Here is a 24,759-nt window from a genome sequence, read left to right on the forward strand (position 1 = left end):
ATTCGGGATGTGTGTGGGGGGCGGTGTGGGGATGCCCAGGGCACCCCCGAAACCACTGCAAAGGCCCTGGGGCACTCCAGGCCACTGTCCGAGACTCCCCTCCTCCCCCAGTGCCTACGGCGGCTCCTTGGCACCTCCCAGGGGCCGAGAGCCTTTTCAGCTCGCCTTTTTCCCGCAGCACCCCGAAATACGCGTTGCTGCTCGCTCTTCCTGTATCCCCACAGCCCGTGACTTTCCTTCGCGACGTTTGGACTCCCAGACGGCCTTATTTCTTTTTGCAGGACCAGTCGCCTCACTCTCTACCACCGAGCCCATCTTCAGGGTTTCTCTCTCCTGTTTGCTCGCTCTGGATTGAGGGACTCAAGGCAGAAATTCCCGAGACGGAAGCCTTTCTCCCTTCCTTGAGATGCCCCCATTTCCTCCAACCACAATGCTGCTTGAACTGGGGTCATTCAAGCGACCTCTTTTATCCCTAATTCCTTTCTATATTAGGAAGAGAGTCGCCTGCTCAGGGCCCCCTCTTCTAAGAAAGAGCTCTGTGTGTTTTCAGTCAGTCCCTCCTGTTAAGCTTTCTGGTCCCCGGGAGAACCCTACTGTTTTCCTTTCCACTGACAAAGCCTGTCCCACCCATAGTTGTATGTGATGAAGACCCTTGGGCCCTCCAGCAAGCCACCCTCCATGTTGTGGGTATGACAGCCGGGGAAAGAGGAGCTCCTGGACAAAATAGTCCCTGGACTGGCCACTTGGGCAAAACTTCCTCTGTGAGGGTCAGCTTCTTGGGGGAATACTTGCCCTGATGTCGCCAAGTGACACCCTTTATTTTTCTGCCCCCCTCCCCCCAACTTTCTGCACTCTGGAGGCTGCAGTGGGAAAGCCATAACTGATAAGAGCCCTTCAGGCAGTGGTTTTGGTTGAAGTCCAGACTGATTATTTAAGGACCAGCTAGAGAAATTCGCGAAGGTTCCTGTGACAAATGGAGAATTTGTTTTTTGAAGGGTAATTTAGAGGGTGGGGGGAGCCCAGAGTTCTGAACAGCTAGTCCTTGGGGAGGGGGGAAAGTGGGGGCTTAGGGGGTGGTAGTGTGGAACACAGTTTAAAAGTCCTGTCTCCTGTTTCTCTCCCTTCTCCCCATCCCCCCACCGTTTCCCCCTGTTGCAGGGTTTTGTTTATATAACTCAAGTTGTTTGGCTAAATTCTTCAGGTGAATTCCTTTTTTCTTCCTTTTACTTGTTGCTGTTTTTGATTGTTTTACTTCTTTGTAGAGGTCAGTGATTATTGTCAAAAAATTCAGTTAGGGAATTTGCTGAAGTTTTAAAAAAGTAGTTTTTGCATATGGTTTGGCAATGGGGGATGGGAGGGAAGTTGTCTGGGCAAGATATTTTTTAAAAAATAATCTTTTCAGAAATAAGGTGTTTTTCTCCTTGCTCAGGGAAAAACTTGGCTAGAAATTAGGAGCAGTAGATAGACCTCTAAGTTTGTGGTTTGGAGTTTAGAATTTTTTGGGGGTGGGAGATTAGAGCGGAGCAACTAATAAAGTATAGCGTACCTAATATATGTTCAGGCACAAGTGAAATCAACTCTTTATGAGCTGTTTGTGGCTGTGATTGTTTTGTAAATGTGTGAATGATACCAGTAATGTTGGCTTTTCATAAGGCTGCAGGAAAACTTGTAACTGACTGTGTGTACATTTTAGACAAAGCAGTTTCAGGTTTTATTTTTGTTTAGAAACTAGGAAATGACATGGTGGCAGAATCTGATTTATTTTTATCTTGAATTGAGAGTTACTGTCACACCTAATGCGAATTTCTACCTAATGTTTAATTGGGATGGAGTGGGGAGATAGAATTCCAGCTGTTTGTGATCATTGTCAGAGTCTCAAATTATGTACATAGACATATTTTTAAAAGATTGAGGATAAAGAGGGGGGCCTAACTTGACCTGATGCCTTTTCCATACAGTGCCTTTTGTTCATTTAGTAGTTGTGGCATCTAGAATGATTACCGCATTTAGGAGTCGGGGTGTGGGGGGTGGAGAGGGAGAGGAAAACAGACAAAGAACAGCAGGGTGTCTTTTTTTTTCTCCCCCTAAGTGGCTTATTTCATAGCTTATTTTTAGTAGAAGATGAAGAAAGGCAAAGATGCATTGGCCTTCTGTTCTTTCCCCACCTTCCTTCCTTTCTGACAAAAGAAAGCAGAGGCGCTTTAAAATTGTAGATCTGAGATAGGAGGATAACAGTTTTAAGATTTAAAAGCCAGAGGTTATCTTTGTTTCGTGTTTATTTTCTGGTATAACGGAGTTTGGAAGTTAAAATGTTTCGGATTTCCTTTTGTGTGTGTTGTGTAGGTGAGAGATTTTGTGTCCTCCTTTCTCTGTTGAATTCACAGATCAGTAGGCCCAAATGGAGCCAACAATTTTTGAGTAAGGTATATTTAGCAGAAAATTTAAGGAAAAATTCCCCAACCCTCTCTACTAAAATGAGTACAATTGTGTGAAAAGGCTGGGGGTTGAGAAAGATGGTGGAGAGGAAGTAGGAAGAAAAGGTCTGAAGGAATGCACTTCTTGCCCCCCAGTGTCCCTTGATGATTTCTTTGGTGTGGGGAGTGATAGCTGGTTTCCTTGCAGTCTCCTGTTTCAGCCCATTTTTGGATGTCTCCTAGCGTAATTATACCACCACAATTTACAGCCTAGCAGGGAACCTATATAGTAGGAAAGTAGCAGTGTGGGGGTAGGGAGAGAAGAGGATGTGTAACTAATTGGCCGCTGCCTTCCACCACTTCGCTTGGTTCTTTTGGAGACACTGTCTCTGGTTGTTTGGAGTCAGTGATATTTCTTTTGTGACGGGTTGGTAGGAGGAGAGCTGACTCCCAAGTTATGCAGGGAGTGAGTGTTTTGCACCAATGCACTTAATAATCTGCTGGGTGATTATGCTCTGAAACTCTGACTCATTCATTGTTTCTCTTCTGATCCTTTGCTCAGGGTTGTGCAAACCTCCCCAGGAGCCTAGAAACTGATTTACATGACTTTTGGATCCTTTAGGAATGTGTCCCAATAAAAAAAACCTTGCAGTTAGCCCAGATCCTATGGAATGGTCTCGAATAGTGCAGCCATTTGTTTGCAAAGTCAGGTAGATTGGTGATCTGTGCTGCCCAGAGCCTGGCAACCTTTGAGGTTTCCACCTCCAACCAGCTGATTATTTAGATTGTCTGAGAGCTGGGGCTCTGGTGACCTTAAAGCGTGATTTGCCCTAAAGGAATATCGGTTTAAGTTCTCCCTGGTGGAGGAACAAACAGCTCAGATTACACGGGTTTCCTTGTTGGTGGGGGTTACTCGTCTCACCCTGTTGCACAGCCCTGGTGATCCTTTCATCTGTGAACCAGTGGCCCCTGCTGAAGGCTAGAGCTGCTTGTTTTGGAAAAGCGTATGCAGGCAAAAGGCCGCAGGCACCGCTCCTCAGCGCTCATTGGCCGCCCTGTTACTACCCGGAAAAGGAGGAGGGGAGGAGCTACCAAACAGCTGATGGAGTGTGTGACAAGAGAGTGTGTTTATATACAAAAGAGGTGGGGGCTGGGGAGGCCCTCTGAGTGGTGTTACAGGAACAAGTGTGTTTTCGAGGGGTAAAAAGAGGAGAGGAAAACCTGACCTGTTAGAGTACAAGAAACGTTTAGAAAAATTAAGGCTAAATCAGAAAAGTAGATCAGATAATAATGGGGACTGGCATATACCATATGTACAATTTTGTAACTTATAATACCAAGAGTTTTCAATGATTCTTCTTTTCAGAGGGAGTACAGTAATAAAGTAGGAAACACCCCTTTATTTATTTTTAATTTTGTAGAGACCGAGGTCTGACTAGGTTGCCAGGCTGGCCTCCCAACTTCTGGCCTCAAATCTTCCTCCTGCCTTGGCCTCCCAGAGTGCTGGAATTACAGGTGTGAGCCCAGTGCACCTGGCCCAGGGCATGCCACTTTAAATGCACTTAACTGACTCATTTACAGGGATTCCAAAGTATGGCAGAAATGTCAGCTTCCCTTAAAGCATCAAGAGTGATAGAAAGGGACAGCGTCTTACACTAAATCCATTAGCAGCCTGAGTTAATTTTACAGAATTGCTGGTGTCTGCTTTAGGGTTTCAGAGGCTTTCTGTAACAAATTCAAAACCTCGGATGTTGCTGAGTGTGATGGCTCACACCTGTAATCCCAGCATTTTGGGAGGCTGAGGCAGGAGGATCATCTAAGTGTAGGAGTTTGAGGGTCCAGTGAGCTAAGATCATGACACTGCACTCATGCCTGGACAATAGAGCAAGACTCTCTCAATTAAAAAAAAAAGCTGGCACGGTGGCTCATGCCTGCAATCCCAGCACTTTGGGAGGCCAAGGCAGGTAGATCACCTAAGGTCAGGAGTTCAAGACAAGCCTGGCCAACACGGCGAAAAGCTGTATGTACTTGTACCAAAAATATAAAAAATCAGCCAGGCGTGATGGTGCGGACTTGTAGTCCCAGCTCCTTGGGAGGCTGAGTCACGAGAATCGCTTGAACCCGGGAGGCAGAGGTTGTGGTGAGCCGAAATTGCACCACTGCACTCCAACCTGGACAATAGAACAAGACTCTTATCTCAAAAAAAAAAAAAAGAAAAAAAGAAAAAAAAAAATCCTCATATGTTTGGGTACCTGCTTTGTGCCAGCATGGTGCTGGGAGTTTAGTAGTGAAAAATTCAGCATGGGTGGTCATGGTGCTTATACAATTAGTTAAAACTTTTTTTAGTTAGAGAGGACAGGCTGGCCGGGCGCGGTGGCTCAAGCCTGTAATCCCAGCACTTTGGGAGGCCGAGACGGGTGGATCACGAGGTCAGGAGATCGAGACCATCCTGGCTAACACGGTGAAACCCCGTCTCTACTAAAAAATACAAAAAAAAACTAGCCGGGCGAGGTGGCGGGCGCCTGTAGTCCCAGCTACTCGGGAGGCTGAGGCAGGAGAATGGCGTAAACCCGGGAGGCGGAGCTTGCAGTGAGCTGAGATCCGGCCACTGCACTCCAGCCTGGGAGACAGAGCGAAACTCCGCCTCAAAAAAAAAAAAAAAAAAAAAGAGAGAGGACAGGCTGTGGTTAGGTCATTGGTGTGTGTAGTGCCTTTTTGAGTAACTTGCATTTACTCTTAGAGTGGACTTTTCAAGGAATAGAAAGATGAAAAAGTAAATTTTGTGTGTTAGGATGTATATGGGGATCTGTACACCTGTTTAAAAAATTACAAAACTAAAATATTAAAATATGTAGCCATTTGTCGTTGACTTAACTTTGGTATTTTGCTGTTAATCAGTAGTTATTCTATCCCTAAGTTAGTAGTCTTTGTTACTCTTTAATTTGTGTTCAGAGTGTAGACAATTCCGTAATCTTTTAACTAGTTCCAGTGTCAATTGGGAACCTGTGGTTTGCCTCTTTATTTCCTGTGGCCTCTGTTTTAGCGAGATGATGAGATGTAAGTTGGCACAGCTTTATGGTCTTCAAGCTAAAAGTTAAAGATTTGGCAACTCGCAGTGTTCTGAATTTGTCTTCCCTGCCTAGATTTTGGTGACAAATATAACATACTGATACTTATTTTGGTTAGGCAGGAACCTACATGAGTAAGCATTCACAGCTTCAGAACCTGATTCCTGCAGTGCAGTTCTAGTAAATTACACACAAGCATAAAAATTCAGCTTTTTGGGAAAAAAAGTATTTTGCAGATGTGACCCATAAAAGTCCCTCCTGTATTTGTGTACGTGTGTTAAAACAACCTAGATTTGTTGGTTTTTTTAGTGGTGCAATTTTCTTAGCCCGTTGACCTGCATTTTATAGATATATTTAAAATTTGGTGTTCTTTTCAGCCTTAACAGATTTGATGGTTCCAAGAATCATTGGATTTTTAGGCATGTAATCCAGACCTTACATTACATTATAATGTTTGCAATGTAACAACTTTTTACCTGTAGACCTACAGAGTGTACCTGTTAGAAAAATACTTAAAAGAACTTAGTTGGATTTCAAAAGTAAAAAGATAATTGAGGAAAACATAGGTTACAAGAAGGAAATCTAGTCACCTGTAATCCTACCCTTTAAACAGTAGTTCTCAAACTTTAATAATCACCTGGAGAGTTTGTTAAAACAGGTTACTGCATCCCACTCCTGGAGTTTTCTAATTCATTGGGTCTAGGGTGGGGTCTAAGAAGTTCCCAGATGATGCTCCTGGTCCAGGACCACTGTTTAAGAACTATTGGCCTCAAATGTTAACCTTATGGCTTTTTTCCTATGTCTTTTATTCTCCCCGGGATATATTGTTTTCAACCTGTTGATCGTACTGTATGCGTCTGCCCTGTTTTTGCTTAATATTTTTGCAATTGTTTTTCCCAGTTAAAAATAATGACTAGGGGCCGGGTGCGGTGGCTTATGCCTGTAATCCCAGCACTTTGGGAGGCTGAGGCAGGCAGATCACAAGGTCAGGAGATGGAGACCATCCTGGCTAACATAGTGAAACCCCATCTCTATTAAAAATACAAAAAAAAAAAAAAAAAAAAAATTAGCCCGGCATGGTATGGTAGGCACCTGTAGTCCCAGCTACTCGGGAGGCTGAGGCAGGAGAATGGAGTGAACGTGGGAGGTAGAGCTTGCAGTGAGCCTACATCACGCCACTGCACTCCAGCCTGGGCCACAGAGCGAGACTCGGTCTCAAAAAAAAAAAATAATGACTAGGCTGGGCGCAGTAGCTCATGCCTGTACTTCCAGCACTTTGGGAGGCTGAGGCGGGCAGATCACCTGAGGTCGGGAATTTGAGACTAGCCTGACTAACATGGAGAAACCCCGTGTTTACTAAAAAATACAAAATTAGTCGGACGTGGTGGCACATGCCTCTAATCCCAGCTACTGGGGAGGTTGAGGCAGGAGAATCAATTCGTTTGAACCTGGAAGGCAGAGGCTGCGGTGAGATGAGATCGTGCCATTGCACTCCAGCCTGGGCAACAAGAGCAAAACTCCATCTCAAAAAAAAAAAAAAGAATAGCTCATGTAATATGCCATCCCATGACTGTGCCATCTATATAATTCTTTGCCATTTTTCTCTGATGAATAAGATTGAAATTAACATCTTTGTGCATAGGCTTTTCTTTGGGTTATTTCTGTTTTCACGAAATGGAATTCTAGATCAAAGAAGGTAAACATTTGAATTAAAATATTTAATTAAAAATCTCAGAGCCCTACACTCAGCAGGCTCTTGTTTTGTTGTGTTGTGTTTTAGTTGGTATCGTTTTGGCACTGAAATAGCCTGGCATAGTGATTAAAGATGAATTCTAATTTCCTCTTTGTTTAAACTTTGATGTTTTTTCTGCTAATGGTGATCCTCAATTTAGGCATACTTCTGTATTCTCAGAGTGCATACTGCAAGTCGGTAGGTTAAATGTATTTATGAGCAGATACATCTGACTAACAGGAGCTGTAGAATTAGTTTTGGCATCTTGGATTCTTTTTCCTTTTGTTTATTGAGGTATAATTGACATACAGTTAACTGTACATATTTAAAGTGATATGTTTGATAAGTTTTAATGTTATGTATCACCCATGAAGCTTATCCTTATCAAGATAGTAGACATAGTCATCTTCCCCCAAAGTTTCTTGTGCCCTTTGTAATCTTTCCCTCCTTCCCCTCCAACCACTGATCTCATTTCTGTCACTGTAGATTATTTTACATTTTCTAGAATTGTATATATAAGTGGAATCATTTAGTACGTACTCTTTTTGTGTGGGTTCTTTCACTCATTCTGAGATTCACCCATGTTCATTTTTTTTTTTAATTGCTGAGTAGTATTCTATTATATGGATATACCACAATTTGTTTATGCATTCACCTCTTATGCTTGGTGGCATTTGGGTTATTTCCAGTTTTGGGCTATTGCAAGTAAAGTTGCTATGAACATTGTGTGGACATACGCTTTTTTTTCTCTTGGCTAAGCTAGATAGATCATGTGGTAGGGTTTGCGTGTGTGTGTGTGTGTGTGCACGTGTGCGTGTGTGTTTTGAGATAGGATTTCACTCTATTGCCCAGGATTTCATGGTGTGATCTCAGCTCACTGCAGCGTTGGCCACTTGCCTGGCTAGTTTATTTTTCTTGTAGAGAGGAGGTCTTACTGTTGGCCAGGCTGGTCTCAAATTCGTGGGCTTAAGTGATCCTCTGGCCTCAGCCTCCCAAAGTGCTGGGATTACAGATGTAAGCTGCTGTGCCTAGCCATGTTTAACAGGCAGTTTGAGTTGAATGTTTACTGATGATGATCCATATTTCAACCCCAATAAAATTGTGACAACTGTTGTTTCACTTGAGTGTTTTTTTTTTTTTTTTTTTTTTTTTTTTGTGACGGAGTCTTGTTCTGTCACCCAGGCTGGAGTGCAGTGGCGCGATCTCGGCTCACTGCAAGCTCCGCCTCCTGGGTTCACGCCATTCTCTTGCCTCAGCCTCACGAGTAGCTGGGACTACAGGCACCTGCCACCAAGCCCGGCTAATTTTTTGTGTTTTTTTTAGTAGTGACGGAGTTTCACCATGTTAGCCAGGATGGTCTCCATCTTCTGACCTCGTGATCCACCCGCCTCAGCCTCCCAAACTTCTGGGATTACAGGCATGAGCCACAGTGCCTGGCCTCACTTGTGTATTTTTAAGGAATCATGTTAAATTACATGCTCTTAAAGCACTGATTTTTAAAAAATTATTAACCTTATTTTATAGTATATGAATTTTGTTAATTTTTTAATCAATAAAACGGATTTTATCTTACCACAATGATTGTGATACCTTTCACTTGAATAATGATTTAAACACTTTATCTTCCTTTTTTTATTTTTAAAGACAGAGTCAGTCTCGCTCTATTGCCCAGACTAGAGTGCAGTGACACGATCTCGGCTCTCTGCAACCTCTGCCTCCTGAGTTCCAGCAATTCTCCTGCCTCAGCCTCCTGAGTAGCTGGGATTACAGGGGCCTGCTACCACACCCGGCTAATTTTTATATTTTTCATTAGAGACAGGGTTTTGCCATGTTGGCCAGGTTGGTCTTGAACTCTTGACCTCAGATAATCCACCCGCCTCTGCCTCCCAAAGTGCTGGGATTACAGGTGTGAACCACGACACCTGGCCAATCTGGGTTTTTTTTTTTTTTTTTTTTTATGGAGTCTGGCTCTGTTGCCCAGGCTAGACTAGAGTGCAGTGGTGCGATTTCAACTCACTGCAACTTCTGCCTCCCGGCGCCTAGCCTAAAGCATTGATTTCCAGCGAATTTGGTCACAGCTTATTTGGTAGCTGCTCTTCTCTCACCACCCCCATTTGAAATTAGTGAATTAAATTTTTATTGTGAAATATTTTTGTTAGCCTGAGCAACATGGCAAAAGCCTATTTCTACCAAAAAAGATAAAAAATTAACCAGGTATGGTGATATGCACCTGTAATCCCAGCTACTCTGGGGGCTGAGGCAGAAGGATCGCTTGAGCCCAGGAGGCAGAGGTTGTGGTGAGTTGAGATCATGCCACTACACTGTAGCCTGGGTGACAGGACAAGGCCGTCTCAAAAAAAAATGTTTTGTGGCCCTTTGTAATTACACTTTAGGAATCTGACCCAGTGTGGTGGCTCAGGCCTGTAATCCTTGCACCTTGGGAGGCTGAGGTGGGCAGATCACCTGTCAAGAGTTCAAGACCAACCTGGCCAACATGGCGAAACCCCATTTCTAGTAAAAATACAAAAACTACCTGGGTGTGGTGGTACACGCCTGTAATCCCAGATACTCGGGTGGCTGAGGCAGGACAATTGCTTGAACCTGGGAGGTGGAGGTTGCAGTGACCCGAGATTGTGCAATTGCCCTCCAGCCCGGGGGACAGAGCAAGACTCCATCTCAAAAAAACAAAAACCATATTACACTTCAGGATCATAGTCACAAACAACTATTTTATTTTTATATTTGCTTGTAGGACTCTAGCACACTTTTCGTTGATGGTATTCTTCTCTTTGTAAAGTATTGATAAGATTTTTTTTTTTAGGGCCGGGCGCGGTGGCTCAAGCCTGTAATCCCAGCACTTTGGGAGGCCGAGGCGGGCGGATCACGAGGTCAGGAGATCGAGACCATCCTGGCCAACACGGTGAAACCCCGTCTCTACTAAAAAAAATACAAAAAACTAGCCGGGCGAGGTGGCGGGCCTCTGTAGTCCCAGCTACTCAGGAGGCTGAGACAGGAGAATAGCCCGAACCCAGGAGGCGGAGCTTGCAGTGAGCTGAGATCCGGCCACTGCACTCCAGCCTGGGCGACAGAGCGAGACTCCGTCTCAAAAAAAAAAAAAAAAAAAAAAAAAAGATTTTTTTTTTAAACATTTCTTTAGCATTTCTAGTGAAGTTTACAGCAGTTGATAAATATTTCTGGAGCACTCTGTTAAAGTCTGAATAATATCTTCAATTTTCACATGGAATAAACTTACATGAAATGAACTAATAGCAGCAACTCAGTGACAGAAGGGGAAACAGACTGTAAGAGTTAGGGTATCCTTTGATATCATGCTTTCCTGGAATGTGTGTGTGTGTGTGTGAGACGGAGTTTCACTCTTGTTACCCAGGCTGGAGTGCAATGGCATGATCTCGACTCACTGCAACCTCTGCCTCCCAGGTTCAAGTGATTCTCCTGCCTCAGCCTCCTGAGTAGCTGGGATTACATGCATGTGCCACCACGCCTGGCTAATTTTTTATTTTTAATAGAGAGGTGATCCCCCCGCCTCGGCCTCCCAAAGTGTTGGGATTACAGGCGTGAGCCACCGTGCCCAACCTGGAGTTTTTTGAAGATTTATTTATTTTTTTTTTTGAGACGGTCTCACACTGTCACCTATGCTGGAGTGCAGTGGTGTGATCACAGCTCACTGCAGCCTCGAACTTTCGGATTCTGAACTCAATCCTCCTGCTTCAACCTCCCGAGTAGCTGGGACTATAGGCGTGTGTCACCACACCTGGCTTATTTTTATATTTTTCGTAGAGATGGGGTCGTGCCACGTTGGCCAGGCTGGTCTCCAACTCCTGGGCTCAGGCAATCTGGCTGCCTTGGGCCTCCCAAAGTGCAAGGATTACAGTTGTGAGCCACTGCGCCTGGCCTTAAGTTAATTTTTAATGAAATGGTGCTTAAAATTTTTTTTGGCATCTTAAGAGTTATTTGATAGGTTATTGGACACTGCCATAATAAAATTAGACATTGATTTGTAATAGTTGTTATTACATTCTTTCTGATAAATTATAAACAATTTATCTTATGGATGTTTACATGTGTGTTGCTAAAAAAAAAAATAAATAAATCTGGATTCAGTGGCCCATGCCTGTAATCTCACCACTTTGGGAGGAGTGCTTGAGCTCAGGAGATTGAGGGTACAGTGGGCCATGATTATGCCACTGCACTCCAGCCTGGACAACAGAGTGAGACCCTGTCTCAAAAAAATTAATATTACTGACAGCTGGAACTTTTAGTTTGGCTAACAAAGATATGATCTGGCTTGTACCTGTTTTTAGTTTGGAGCAATGATAGTATGTTTGGTGAGTAGACTGTTTTGGTATTTAGACACAGGGATGGTGCCCTGAGCATATAAATTCCAGTGTGTTGGCCAGGTGCAGTGGCTCATGCCTGTAATCCTAGCACTTTGGGAGGCTGAGGCAGGCTGATTGCTTGAGCTCAGGAGTTCGAGACCAGCCTGGGCAACGTGAAACCCTGTCTTTACTAAAATACAAAAAATTAGCTGGACGTGGTGGTGGGCGCTGTAATCCCAGCTGCTCAGGAGACTGAGGCAGGAGAATTGCTTGAACCTGGGAGGCAGAGGTTGCAGTGAGCTGAGACTGTGCCGTTGTACTTCAGCCTGGGCAACAGAGTATGACTCCGTCTCAAAAAGAAAAAAAAAAAAAAGATTCCAGTTTGTTATTTTCTAATTGCCGAAGTGTAATTCAAGTGCATTGTAGGAACTTTTGAAAACACAGTAGTCTGTTGAGAGGCTGTTGTTGCATTAGTGGTTCTCAACTGGGTATCACATTTGAGAATTAAGTTTTTGGGGGCCCAGGTACTATGGTTATTGTAATTTCTTCTGTGTACCTCACCAGATGCTTGGGGAAGGTGTCTGGTTGTTTATAGGCTGGTGCTCGTGGGGGTATCTGCCCATGCCCAGTAGAACCCAAATCCTCAAGGGCCCAGGGAAGCCCCACATGGCAGCCATATGCTTATGTGGGAAGAAGGATCCTTTTTGCCTCTCCCTGCTTTGTAGGTATCTAGGATGTTAGGTAGGCAGTGTGAATAGTTGCTGCTGATCTTCTGACCTGTTCCTGCAGAGAAGTCAGGGAGGACTAGGTAGCCCTTGTGGAGGGTGAGGTTTGGCTGGACTTTGCCATTCTCTGGAAGACTTTGTCATTCTCTGGAAGACAGGCATGGTTGGTGGGTCTGTCAGTGGTAGCACTTGGAGGGTCCATATTTAGGATATCAATTAATTGGGAATGGAATCTTTGTCTTTGATTCAATCTCCTGGTTTCTAACTTTTAAACCATTTTTAGGGAAGCATTGTGTGTGAAGGTAGGAGATACTCCCTACATACAAAATCATGTTGTTAATGTTGTGAATTATGCATTTTCTTTTTAATATTAGGCAAATTTTTTTTCATATGTCAAGTTTTTATCGTGTACACTTTTCAAGGTTTTTTGGATTATAAAATCTTAGTTGAGGTAATATAAATAGAAAACTAGATACGGAGTACATGCCTGGTTCGTGTTACCTCAGAAGCAGTTGTGCTGCCACTTAGCCTAGCAAAAAGTAAATTTAGTTGTTTTGTCCAAAGGGTGCCAGTATAACTTTGGTGATCTGGATTTTACTTTTCTTTCTTTCTTTCTTTCTTTTTTTTTTTCTGTTTTTTTTTTGAGGCAGAGTCTTACATTGTCACCCAGGCTGGAAAGCAGTGGCTTGATTTCAGCTCACTGCAGTCTCCGCCTCCCGGGTTCAAGCAATTCTCCTGCCTCAGCCTCCCAAGTAGCTGGGATTGCAGGCACACGCCACCACGCCTGGCTAATTTTTTGTATCTTTAGTAGAGACGAGGTTTCACCATGTCGGCCAGACTGGTCTCAAACTCCTGACCTCGTGATCCACCCGCCTTGGCCTCCCAAAGGGCTGGGATTACAGGCCTGAGCCACCGTGCCCGGCCTGGATTTTGCTTTTTAATTTGATGATTATATCGTATAGACAGTTTCTGGAAAGTTGATTAATTTAAAAATTCAAAATTTGGTTGGGCGTTTCCATCGCAGCATTTGTATGTAGAAGGTTGATTGGTTGGAGTCATATCAATAAGAGATCACCCAAGTGTAATACAGTTCGATATAATGTTTTCATGGTCTTACTGCTGGATGTTTACTACCCTTTTGCTGTTCTTTGAATCTAAACCTGTAAATAAATTAGTGATTCTCCTTGGCAGCAAAGCTTGGAACTGCATAACTCTTTTAATTTTATTCCAAAAGAAACTGGGTAACAAATGCTCACTTTCGCTGGTTGCAGTGGCTCACTCCTGTAGTCCCAGCTACTGGGATGGCTGAAGCAGGAGGATTGCTTGAGTCCAAGGCTGTAGTGTACAATGATTGCGTCTCCGAATAGCCACTGCGTGCTCCCACCTGAGCGCTATAGTGAGACCCTGTCTCTAAAAATAAAAAAACAAAAACAGTCACTTTTATATGGCCTTTGGTTCTTACAGCTATGAATTGTACTTGATCAGATCGTTAATTCAAACTAGAGGCGGGGCGTGGTGGCTCTCGCCTGTAATTGCAGCTCTTTGGGAGGCCAAGGCAGATGGATCATCTGAGGTCAGGAGTTCAAGACCAGCCTGGCCAACATGGTGACGCCCCATCTCTACTGAAAATACAAAAATTAGTTGGGTGTGGTGGCAGGTGCCCGTAATCAAAGCTATTTGGGAGGCCGAGGCAGGAGAATTGCTTGAACCCAGGAGATATGGAGGTTGCAGGGTGCCAAGATCGCATCACTGTGCTTCAACCTGGTAATGGACTGAGACTCTGTCTCAAAAAAAAAAAAAAAAAAAATTCAAACTAGGAGAGCCTACAAGTCCATAATCCTGTGAGGGGAATCTCGGACAGTTTGAGTTGACTTTTTTTTTTTGAGATGGCGTTTCGCTCTTGTTGCCCAGGCTGGAGTGCAATGGCATAATCTCGGCTCACCACAACCTCCGCCTCCTGAGTTCAAGCAATTCTCCTGCCTCAGCCTCCTGAGTAGCTGGGATTACAGGCATGCGCCACCATGCCCTGCTAATTTTGTATTTTTAATAGAAACGGAGTTTCTCCATATTGGTCAGGCTGGTCTCAAACTCCCAACCTCAGGTGATCCGCCCACCTCGGCCTCCCAAAGTGCTGTGATTACAGGCTGAGCCACCGTGCCCGGTCGACTTTTTTTTTTTTTTTTTTTTTTTTTTTGAGACAAAGTTTCACTTTTGTTGCCCAGGCTGGAGAGCAATGGTATAATCTTGGCTCATCGCAACCTCTGCCTCCCGGGTTCAAGCGGTTCTCCTGCCTCAGCCTCTCCGGTAGCTGGGATTACAGGCATGTGCCACCATGCCCAGCTAATTTTGTATTTTTAGTAGAGACTGGTTTCTCCATGTTGGTCAGGGTGGTCTTGAACTCCTGGCCTCAGGTAATCCACCCGCCTCGGCCTTTCAAAGTGCTGGGATTGCAGGTGTGAGCCACCGCACCCAGCCTTTTTTTTTTTTTTTTTTTTTTTGTTGAGACAGTCTCTCTTTTGCCCACACTGGAGCGTAGTGGTACCATCATGGTTCACTGAAGCCTTGACCTCCTGGGTGCAAAGCAGTCCTTCTGCCTCATCCCCCTGAGTAGCTGGAACTATAGTCACATGCCACTATGCCCAGCTAATTTTTCTATATTTTTGTAGAGACAGGATTTTGCCGTGTTGCCCAGGCTGATCTTGAACTCCTGAGTTCAAGTGATCCTCTTGCCTTGGCCTTCCAAAGTGCTGGGATTACAGGTGTGAACCATTGTGCCTGGCCATGGATTTTTATTACAAATTATATTCAAATAGATGAAAACAGGAGGGAAAAGAATTTTCAGTATGTGGAGTAGTTTTGACAGGAGTTTTAGCCCTTTATCTTGGTGACTGATATTAATGTTGCTCTTAAGTGTACTTAAGCACACTAAAACATTGAACACAACATGTGTTTGATAACACAATTATCAAGGGAACTGAGGATAAAAGCACTCATCTTTGTATCGCAATATGACATTATTAGCATCTGTTAACTTTACAAACCTGACTCATTTAATTGTCCACAGCCACCATCGTGATAATGAATAAAGAGAAAACAAATCGTGTATTTTGTCACTCTATTCATTTTTATCTATAAAGATTTAAAATACCTTTCTTTTGAGTTAGGTTGGTTTTATGGTTGGAAGAAGGAAAGGAGGTAGACCTTTGAATGTCTTGATTGCTGCTCATTTCTCTAGGCAGTGAAGAAAGGTAGCTAAAGTGCTGTCTCTGATTATCAAATGCCATATATGTGAATATACCTGTGTTGTCTGTCGTGCTGTTGTGAACACTCACTTGCTTTCATCTTTTTTATCCATGAGCTCTTGCATTAGAGTAGTTAGTAACCAGTTCTTTCTCTTGGAGTAATTAATGTGACTTTTCCCTTGTTTGAGATTTAGCTGAGAGTTTTATATATAACATATAAACCATGATACATCAGAAAGACTGTATTTGTGGTTCATAAAGACTGTAATTTCATTTCATTTTCATAAATTGTATGTTTTCAAGTCTATATGTTTGGGTTTTTTTGTTGTTTGTTTGTTTTTTTGATATGGAGCCTCACACTTGTAGCCCAGGCTGGAGTGCAGTGGCACAATCTCGGGTCACTGCAACCTCCGCCTCCCCAGTTCAAGCAACTCTCCTGCCTCAGCCTCCCCAGTAGCTGGGATTACAGGCACCTGCCAACACGCCTGGCTAACTTTTTTTTTTTTTTGTATTTTTCAGTAGAGATGGGGTTTCACCATGTTGGCCAGGCTCCAGGTTGGTCTCGAACTCCTGACATCAGGTGACCCACCCGCCTTGGCCTCCCAAAGTGCTGGGATTACAGGCGCCAGCCACCTCGCCTGGCCTGAACTGGATTATTTTAATGGACATATGTATCTTTTTATTTGCTTAATGAGAATTTGGAATTCTATTTTTAATAGAATCAGAAATTAGTTTGTGACTTGTGTGCTTTTAAATTAGGCATATTACTCACTTGAATGAATTGGATAAAACATGATGGTTTTAGTCTGCCATTTCTGGCAGTTTTATTTCTTAAATGTCATTCTTAAAGTGTTTTGTCAGCTCTGATGAAGTTCTGATGGCATCTTATTATTTAAAGTTAAATTTTAATAGGTATTAGAGTCATAGATTTTAGCATGTTTTTATACTTGGAGAAAACCTGGACTGCAAATACTGGTATTAAAAAGCAATGGTGGCTTTCTGAATGTAAGGGCTCTTAGTGTGGAAATTGATAATCATATTCTCTCTAGGCAATAGCATTTGTGGCCTTAAGTAGTAGCTTAAGAAGTATTAATGCTTAACTGTAACGCTTCAGATTAGGAGAGTAAACTCTGGTAACTTTGTTATTATTGATAGAAAAAAGTAGAGGTGAAGGTTGAGAGGATACTACTTTTCAACTGTGATTAACACCAGTTTTACTAGTAGTCATATTTGTTGTGTGAAAAATAGAATTAAAACAGCAGCCTAGTAATGTCTGTTAATCCTGCTTATGAATATAAGATTCATAAAGAAAAATAAAAATGACCTAGTAGGTTTTTTTTTTTTTTTTGAGACGGAGTCTCGCTGTGTCGCCCAGGCTGGAGTGCAGTGGCCGGATCTCAGCTCACTGCAAGCTCTGCCTCCCGGGTTTTTACGCCATTCTCCTGCCTCAGCCTCCCGAGTAGCCGGGACTACAGGCGCCCGCCACCTCGCCCGGCTAGTTTTTTGTATTTTTTAGTAGAGACGGGGTTTCACCGTGTTAGCCAGGATGGTCTCGAACTCCTGACCTCGTGATCCGCCCGTCTTGGCCTCCCAAAGTGCTGGGATTACAGGCTTGAGCCACCGCGCCCGACCAGACCTAGTAGGTTTTAATCAGTGTTCTGGTACCTCTCTACAACAAAAGATGGCCCTGCATCTTTTCTTAAGGTGTCAGAATTGTATTTACCCTGTTAATTTAAAGAACAACATAAGTCCTGTAAAAGTGCCTGATTTGTGGAAGCTTTTGTCAGGATAGAATGGCAGCATGCTGTTTCCTTTCAAAGTTTTATGTATTTAATTACCTGAATTATATTTTCTTTCTTTTTTCTTTTCTGGTTTTTTGTTTGTTTTTTGACGGAGTAACTTGCTCTGTCGCCCAGGCTGGAGTGCAGTGGCGCGATGTTGGCTGACTATAACTTTCACCTCTTGGATTCAAGTGATTCTCCTACCTCAGCCTCCTGAGTAGCTGGGATTCAGGCACGCACTACCACACCCAGCAAATTTTTGTATTTTTAGTAGATACAGGGTTTCACCATGTTGGTCTGGAACTCCTGACTTCGTGGTCTGTCCACCTCAACCTCCCAAAATGCTGGCATTACAGACGTGAACCACCATGCCCAGCCTTAAATTTATTTTTAAAAGTTATATATGCATTTATATATGTTTATGCTTCTATGTATACCTCTATATGTATGTTTATTTTTACCTTTCATCTCTATTCTGTGGTGCATATATATATATACACACACACATGCGTGCGCGCGCACGCGCACACACACACACACACACACACACACACACACGTATATTTTTTGTAGAAATGGGGTCTTGTCCTGTCCTTGAACTCCTGGCCTCAAGTGATCTGATCTGGCTACGTTGGCCTCCCAAAGTGCTGGGATTACAGGGTGAGTCACCCTGCCTGTTTTTTTAAATTTTTATTTTATGTTTTTTTTTAAATATATATTTTTGACTTCAGAATTTTCTAAGCAGTTGAAATTACTCCTTTAAATTAGTTTTGGTGTATTTTTTTTTGAGACGGAGTCTCACTGTGTCGCCCAGGCTGGAGTGCAGTGGTGCGATCTCGGCTTACTGCAAGCTCCGCCTCCCGGGTTCATGCCATTCTCCTGCCTCAGCTTCCCGGAGTGGCTGGGACCACAGGCGCCTGCCACCACACCTGGCTAATTTTTTGTATTTTTAGTAGAGATGGGGTTTCACTGTGTTAGCCAGAATGGTCTCAATCTCCTGACCTCGTGATCCGCCCGCCTTGGCCTCCCAAAGTGCTGGGATTACAGGTGTGAGCCACCGCGCCCAGCTGGTGTATGTATTTTTATTTCAGCTCTTTTTTCTTTTTTTTTTTTGAGACAAAGTCTTACTGTTGCCCAGGCTGGAGTGCAGTGGCATGATCTTGGCTCATTGCAGCCTCCGCCTCCCGGGTTCAAGCGATTCTCCTGCCTCAGCCTCCTGAGTAACTTGGATTACAGGTGCCCACCACCATGCCCAACTAATTTTTGCAGTTTTAGTAGAGATGGGGTTTCACCATATTGACTAGGCTGGTCTTGAACTCCTGACCTCAGGTGATCCACCTGCCTTGGCCTCCCAAAGTGCTGGGATTATAGTTGTGAGCCACCACTCCCGGCCTCAGCTCATGTTTTTTTTGTTCTTTTTTGTTTTTAAAGCAAAGTCTGTCTCTGTTGCCTAGGCTGGAGTGCAGTGGTGCTTTCTCGGCTCACTGCAACCTCCACCTCCCAGGCTCAAGCGATCCTCCTGCCTCAGCCTCCTGAGTAGCTAGGACTACAGTCATGTGCTACATTTTAATGCCCAGCTAATTTTTGTAATTTTAGTAGAGATGGAATTTCGCCATGTTGCCCAGGGTGGTCTCAAACTCCCGAGCTCAAGTGATCTGCCCACCTTGGCCTCACAAAGTGCTGGGATTACAGGCATGAGTGACTGTGCTCGGCCTGTCATTGCTCAATAATGTACTTTTCATTCTAATACATTTCACGTTTATCAAAACTTGCAGCGTTTTTGCTTTGAGATGTTATGGCCCACTTTTTGTGGATTAAAAATCTGGACCACACAGGTCAGTTGAAGGTTGAAGGTGCTGAGATCAGAGTAAGTCCTTATCACAGTGGATCTGGGGCTGACTATGGTTTCGTAAGCTTTTGTCCCTTATAGCTTTGCCTGTGTAGTAGATGCTCAGCAAACCCCTGTCAAATGGATTAGAATGAATTATATACTACTGGGTTTTCACCAAGTCCTTAGGTCATTTTTAGGCTAAACTTTGGCACCTGCAATTGAAGCGATATGGAAATCTTGCAGGAAAGTGTTGAATCTTCTTCCAGTGATGGGGACTTCAGTTCTTTTCTGTGCGGATGTCATTTGCCTTTTTATGTAGTGTTCATTTTCCCACATGTAACGTGCATTTGTTTTCTGAAATGGTCCTAAATGCTAATACCTTATAGGTTATTCAGTGCCATTTTCAGATGGTTAAGATTGTTTGATTCCTGGTGTTTAAGATAAAAAGAAATTAAGGTTGTGCATTGGGGAAAGAAACAGCTGAAACTTGCTTTACTTCATTTGTAAAATAGAATACCTTAAACCCATCCAAATTGTGGAGCTTTTTAGTACTCTGTTTTTTTTGTTTGTTTGTTTGTTTGTTTTTTTTTTTTTGAGACGGAGTCTCGCTGTGTCGCCCAGGCTGGAGTGCAGTGGCCGGATCTCAGCTCACTGCAAGCTCTGCCTCCCGGGTTTTTACGCCATTCTCCTGCCTCAGCCTCCCGAGTAGCCGGGACTACAGGCGCCTGCCACCTCGCCCGGCTAGTTTTTTGTATTTTTTAGTAGAGACGGGGTTTCACCGTGTTAGCCAGGATGGTCTCGAACTCCTGACCTCGTGATCCGCCCGTCTCGGCCTCCCAAAGTGCTGGGATTACAGGCTTGAGCCACTGCGCCCGGCCAGTACTCTGTTTTATACGTTGCAAAGTGTGTCAAGTTCCTCCTTACAAATTTAGAAGTTCTAAAAGGGGCTTTCCTTAATATTTGATACTGTCACTTCTTAGTTTGCTCAGGACTTCATTAAGGACCTTTATTTTGTGTTTACCTTTCATCTGTATTCTGTGACAGAAGAGGACTTAAGAACTACTTCAGCAGCTCACACCTTCCATAAAAATAATGTGGCCTTTTCTTAGTTATTCAGAATAATAGGAAAAATACTTAAACCAGGCTTTTAAAAATCTCATTTTACAGATGCAAAACCTGAAGTTTAGTGTTATATTTAAATGTGTATACACGTAAGTATAGCTTTGGTTTTTCTTTGTGTGTGGGCATGTGCTTGGTGAAAGAGAAACAGAATTTTACTCTTTAGGTTTTTGGTAAATAACAGAGGTTCTGGCACAGGTGATGTCTGGAGCCCCCTAGGGATCCCCAAGATACTTTCAAGGGGACTGTGAGGTCAGAACTTGTTTCATAGTAATATTCATTCATTATGTGCCTTTTTTGCCTGGCCAACAGTCTTCTGATATAGACATTGCTGACAGGATTTTTGATGTATGATGAAATGATGTCAACATTTGGAAGATCTGTGGAAGTCAGTGAAAACTATTTTCCAAATGGCCAGTACATGACAGAAAAATTATGCCTGGTTAAAAGATCTATTAAAAATGCAAAGTAGGCCAGGTATGGTGCCTCACGCCTGTAATCCCAGCACTTTGGGAGGCCAAGGCGGGGAGATCACGAGGTCAGGAGATTGAGACCATCCTGGCTAACACAGTGAAACCCCGTCTCTACTAAAAATACAAAAAATTAGCTAGGTGTGGTGGCGGGCGCCTGTAGTCCCAGCTACTCGGGAGACTGAGGCAGGGGAATGGTGTGAACCCGGGAGGCAGAGCTTGCAGTGAGCCGAGATCATGCCACTGCACTCCAGCATGGGCGGAGACTCCATCTCCAAAAAAAAAAAAATGCAAAGTGGGCGGGGTGCAGTGGCTCACACTTGTAATCCCAGCACTTTGGGAGGCCGAGGCAGGCAGATCACGTGGTCAGGAGTTCACAGTGAAACCCCGTCTCTACTAAAAGTACAAAAATTAGCTGGGCGTGGTGTTTGGCGCCTGTAATCCCTGTTACTGTGGAGGCTGAGGCAGTCGAATCGCTTAAACCTGGGAGGCGGAGGTTGCAGTGAGCTGAGATTGTGCCACCGCACTCCAGCCTGGGTGACAGAGCTAGACTCCGTCTCAAAAAAGTAAAGTAGAACAGTGGATTTTAATATAAGAATATGAAAAGTTCATTGGTACAAATTAAGATTCCACGTTGCAGTTAGCTTTTAGGAGACAACCGCTTGTCTGTCAATTTTGGCATAATATCAACAAAAAATGTCCAGAATTACCTGAAAAGTCTATTAAAGGACTCTTCTCTAGTTACATTCAGAATATACCAGATTCAATACAGAAGCACATATGAAAATCCAGCTTTCTTTTCTTAAGCTGCACATTAAAGAGAGTTGCAAAATCATTAAAAGCCGTTATTATATTATTCTTTGTTTTGGAAATTAATTTTTTCATAAAAATGATGTATACATGCATAAGATTTACTTTTAAAGGAATTAATATTTTGTGTCTCTAAAATGGTAAGTAGCACACATAGAAAAGCTCTTTGAGGTCTTCAGTTTTTTTTTTTCTTTCGCCAAGACAGAGTCTTACTCTGTTGCCCAGGCTGGAGTGCCATGGCGTGATCTCTACTCACTGCAACCTTCGCCTCCCGGGTTCAGGCAATTCTCCTGCCTCAGCCTCCCCAGTAGCTAGGATTACAGGCGCACACCACCACGCCTGGCTAATTTTTTTTTTTTTTTGAGACAGGGTTTTGCTCTTGTTGCCCAGGCTGGAGTGCAGTGGCACAATCTCGGCTCACTGCAACCTCTGCCTCCTGGGTTCAGGCGATTCTCCTGCCTCAGCCTCCCAAGTAGCTGGGACTACAGGCATGCACCACCACCCCCAGCTAATTTTTTGTATTTAGTAGAGATTGGGTTTCACCATGTTGGTCAGGCTGGTCTTGAACTCCTGACCTCAGGTGATCCACCTGCCTCAGCCTCCCAAAGTGCTGGGATTACAGGTGTGAGCCACCGTGCCCTGCGTTTTTTAAAAATTTAATTTAATTTTTTTTTTGAGATGGAGTCTCACGCTCTCACCCAGGCTGGAGTGCAGTGGGGCAATCTCGGCTCACTGCAACCCCTGCCTCCTGGCTTTAAGCAATTTTCCTGCCTCAGCCTCCCGAGTAGCTGGGACTACAGGCGCGTGCCACCATGCCCGGCTAAGTTTTTGTATTTTTAGTAGAGATGAGGTTTTGCTGTGTTAGCCTGGATGGTCTCGATCTCCTGACCTCGTGATCCGCCCGCCGTGGCCTCCCAAAGTGCTGGGATTACAGGTGTGAGTCACTGCGCCCAGCTGTTAATTTTTTTTTTTTTTTTTTGAGATGGAGTCTCGCTCTGTTGCCCAGGCTGGAGTGCAGTGGCCGGATCTCAGCTCACTGCAAGCTCCGCCTCCCGGGTTTATGCCATTCTCCTGCCTCAGCCTCCCGAGTAGCTGGGACTACAGGTGCCCGCCAACTCACCCGGCTAGTTTTTTGTATTTTTTAGTAGAGACGGGGTTTCACCGTGTTAGCCAGGATGGTCTCGATCTCCTGACCTCGTGATCCACCCGTCTCAGCCTCCCAAAGTGCTGGGATTACAGGCTTGAGCCACCGCGCCCGGCCCCAGCTGTTAATTTTTAAATTTTTAGTAGAGATGGGGTTTCACCATGTTGGCCAAGCTGGTCTCGAACTCCTGACCTCGTGATCCACCCACCTTGGCCTCCCAACGTACTGGGATTACAGGCATAAGCCACCACGTCCAGCCGTGGTCTTTAATTTTTAAGAGTGTAGGCCGGGTGCGGTGGCTTACGCCTGTAATGCTAACATTTTGGGAGGCCAAGGTGGGCAGGTCACCTGAGGTCATCGGGACTTTGAAACAGCTTGAGCAACATGGAGAACCTCGTCTCTACTGAAAATACAAAATTAGCTGGTCATGGTGGCGCATGCCTGTAATCCCAGCTACTCCGGAGGATGAGGCAGGAGAATTACTTAAACCCGGGAGGCAGAGGAGGCAGAGGAGGCAGAGGAGACAGAGGCTGCGGTGAGCCGAGATCACGCCATTACACTGCAGCGTGGTCAACAAGAGTGAAACCCCATCTCAAAAAAAAAAAAATACGAAGAGTGTAAAGCATGCTGAGACCACAGTGTTTGAGAGCCACTACTCTAGCAAATGTATGTCGGAAGAGAAGTCATATTATGATAAAGTCTAGGATGTGCTTTAATTGTAACCTAGCACAGTTTCTGGTATATCAGGTTTTTTTTTTTTTTTTTGAGACAGAATCTCTGTTGCCCAGCCTGTAGTACAGCGGTGCAGTCTCGGCTTGCTGTAACCTCCACCTCCTGGGTTCAAGTGATTCTTCTGCCTCAGCCTCTCAAGTAGCTGGGATTACAAGGGGCCTGCCACCACACCTGGCTAAGTTTGTTGTTTTAGTAGAGACAGAGTTTCCCCATGTTGGCCAGGCTGGTCTCGAACGCCTGACCTCAAGTGATCTGCCCACCTTGGCCTCCCAAAGTGCTGGGATTACAGGTGTCAGCCACTGTGCCTGGCAATGTGTTAATATGATATTTGAACCAGACTGGATTGAATTATTAAGTAAACCATGTCAATACACATGTAGCCAAGCAGGAAAATTGGTGGTGTGTGAAGATGTGTATTTTATAGATTCTAAGACCTTTTTTTCCACATCTTAACATCTTTGAAATTGAGATGTCTTAAAATGGTGATAAGTCATAGTCTAATGGGCAACTTTTTTCCTTTCTTGGTGTGTCATAAAATAATGGTGTGTCATAGATGTGATGAAATGTGCTAGTGTCTCTTTGTGTGTGGAGAGGAGAAGGAAACATACTGGATAGCACTTCAATTCTTGAGCTGCAGGATATGGTGCATTAAATGTTACTCTTCTTTTTTTTTTTTTTTTTTTGAGACGGAGTTTTGCTCTTGTTGCCCAGGCTGGAGTGCAATGGCGCAATCTTGGCTCACTGCAACCTCTGCCTCCTGGGTTCAAGTGATTCTCCTGCCTCGGCCCCCCAAGTAGCTGGGTTTACCGGCATGTGCCACCACGCCAGCTAATTTTTGTCTTTTTAATAGAGACGGGGTTTCTCCATGTTGGTCAGGCTGGTCTCAAACTCCCGACCTCAGGTGATCCACCTGCCGTTGGCCTCCCAAAGTGCTGGGATTACAGGCGTGAGCCACCACGCCCGGCCCCTGAATGTTACTCTTATCAGCCATTTAATTGACTCTGGGCTCATAGTTGCAATATTCTATTCATAAAGCAATTATCTTTATTTCAAGCCAGAAAACTAGATTTCAATGCTAGAATTCAAGTCTTTAAAATAAAATGTAAAACTCATATTTGTGTATCTTTTTTAATATGCAGAGCCTTTTTTCTGTGTAACCATATTGTTGATTTTCTTATCTTTATATATATATTTTTTTGTTCGTTTTTAATTGACGTATTTATGGCATACAGTGATACTTCTATAGATATATACAATGTGTAATGATCAAATTGGGCATATCTGTCACCTTATCACTGCTTTGTGTTGGGAACATCCAAAATCCACTCTTCTAGTTATTTGAAAAGACAAAATA

General features: G+C 43.9%; 1 protein-coding gene and 1 long non-coding RNA gene across 2 annotated transcripts in view; both read left to right on the top strand.

Moving 5' to 3' along the window:
• Nucleotides 1–24,759, top strand: part of LOC105471402 (ubiquitin conjugating enzyme E2 H) — a 119,728-nt gene that overhangs the window by 468 nt on the left and 94,501 nt on the right. The gene's annotated exons all lie outside the window — the stretch shown is intronic.
• On the top strand, nt 1,065–14,468 carry LOC139362736 (uncharacterized). Its single transcript, XR_011621983.1, has 2 exons — nt 1,065–4,773; nt 5,095–14,468. It is a non-coding gene; the product is annotated as an uncharacterized lncRNA (long non-coding RNA).

The sequence above is a fragment of the Macaca nemestrina genome, chromosome 4, assembly GCF_043159975.1.
Source record: "Macaca nemestrina isolate mMacNem1 chromosome 4, mMacNem.hap1, whole genome shotgun sequence".
NCBI classification, from domain to species: Eukaryota; Metazoa; Chordata; class Mammalia; order Primates; family Cercopithecidae; genus Macaca; species Macaca nemestrina.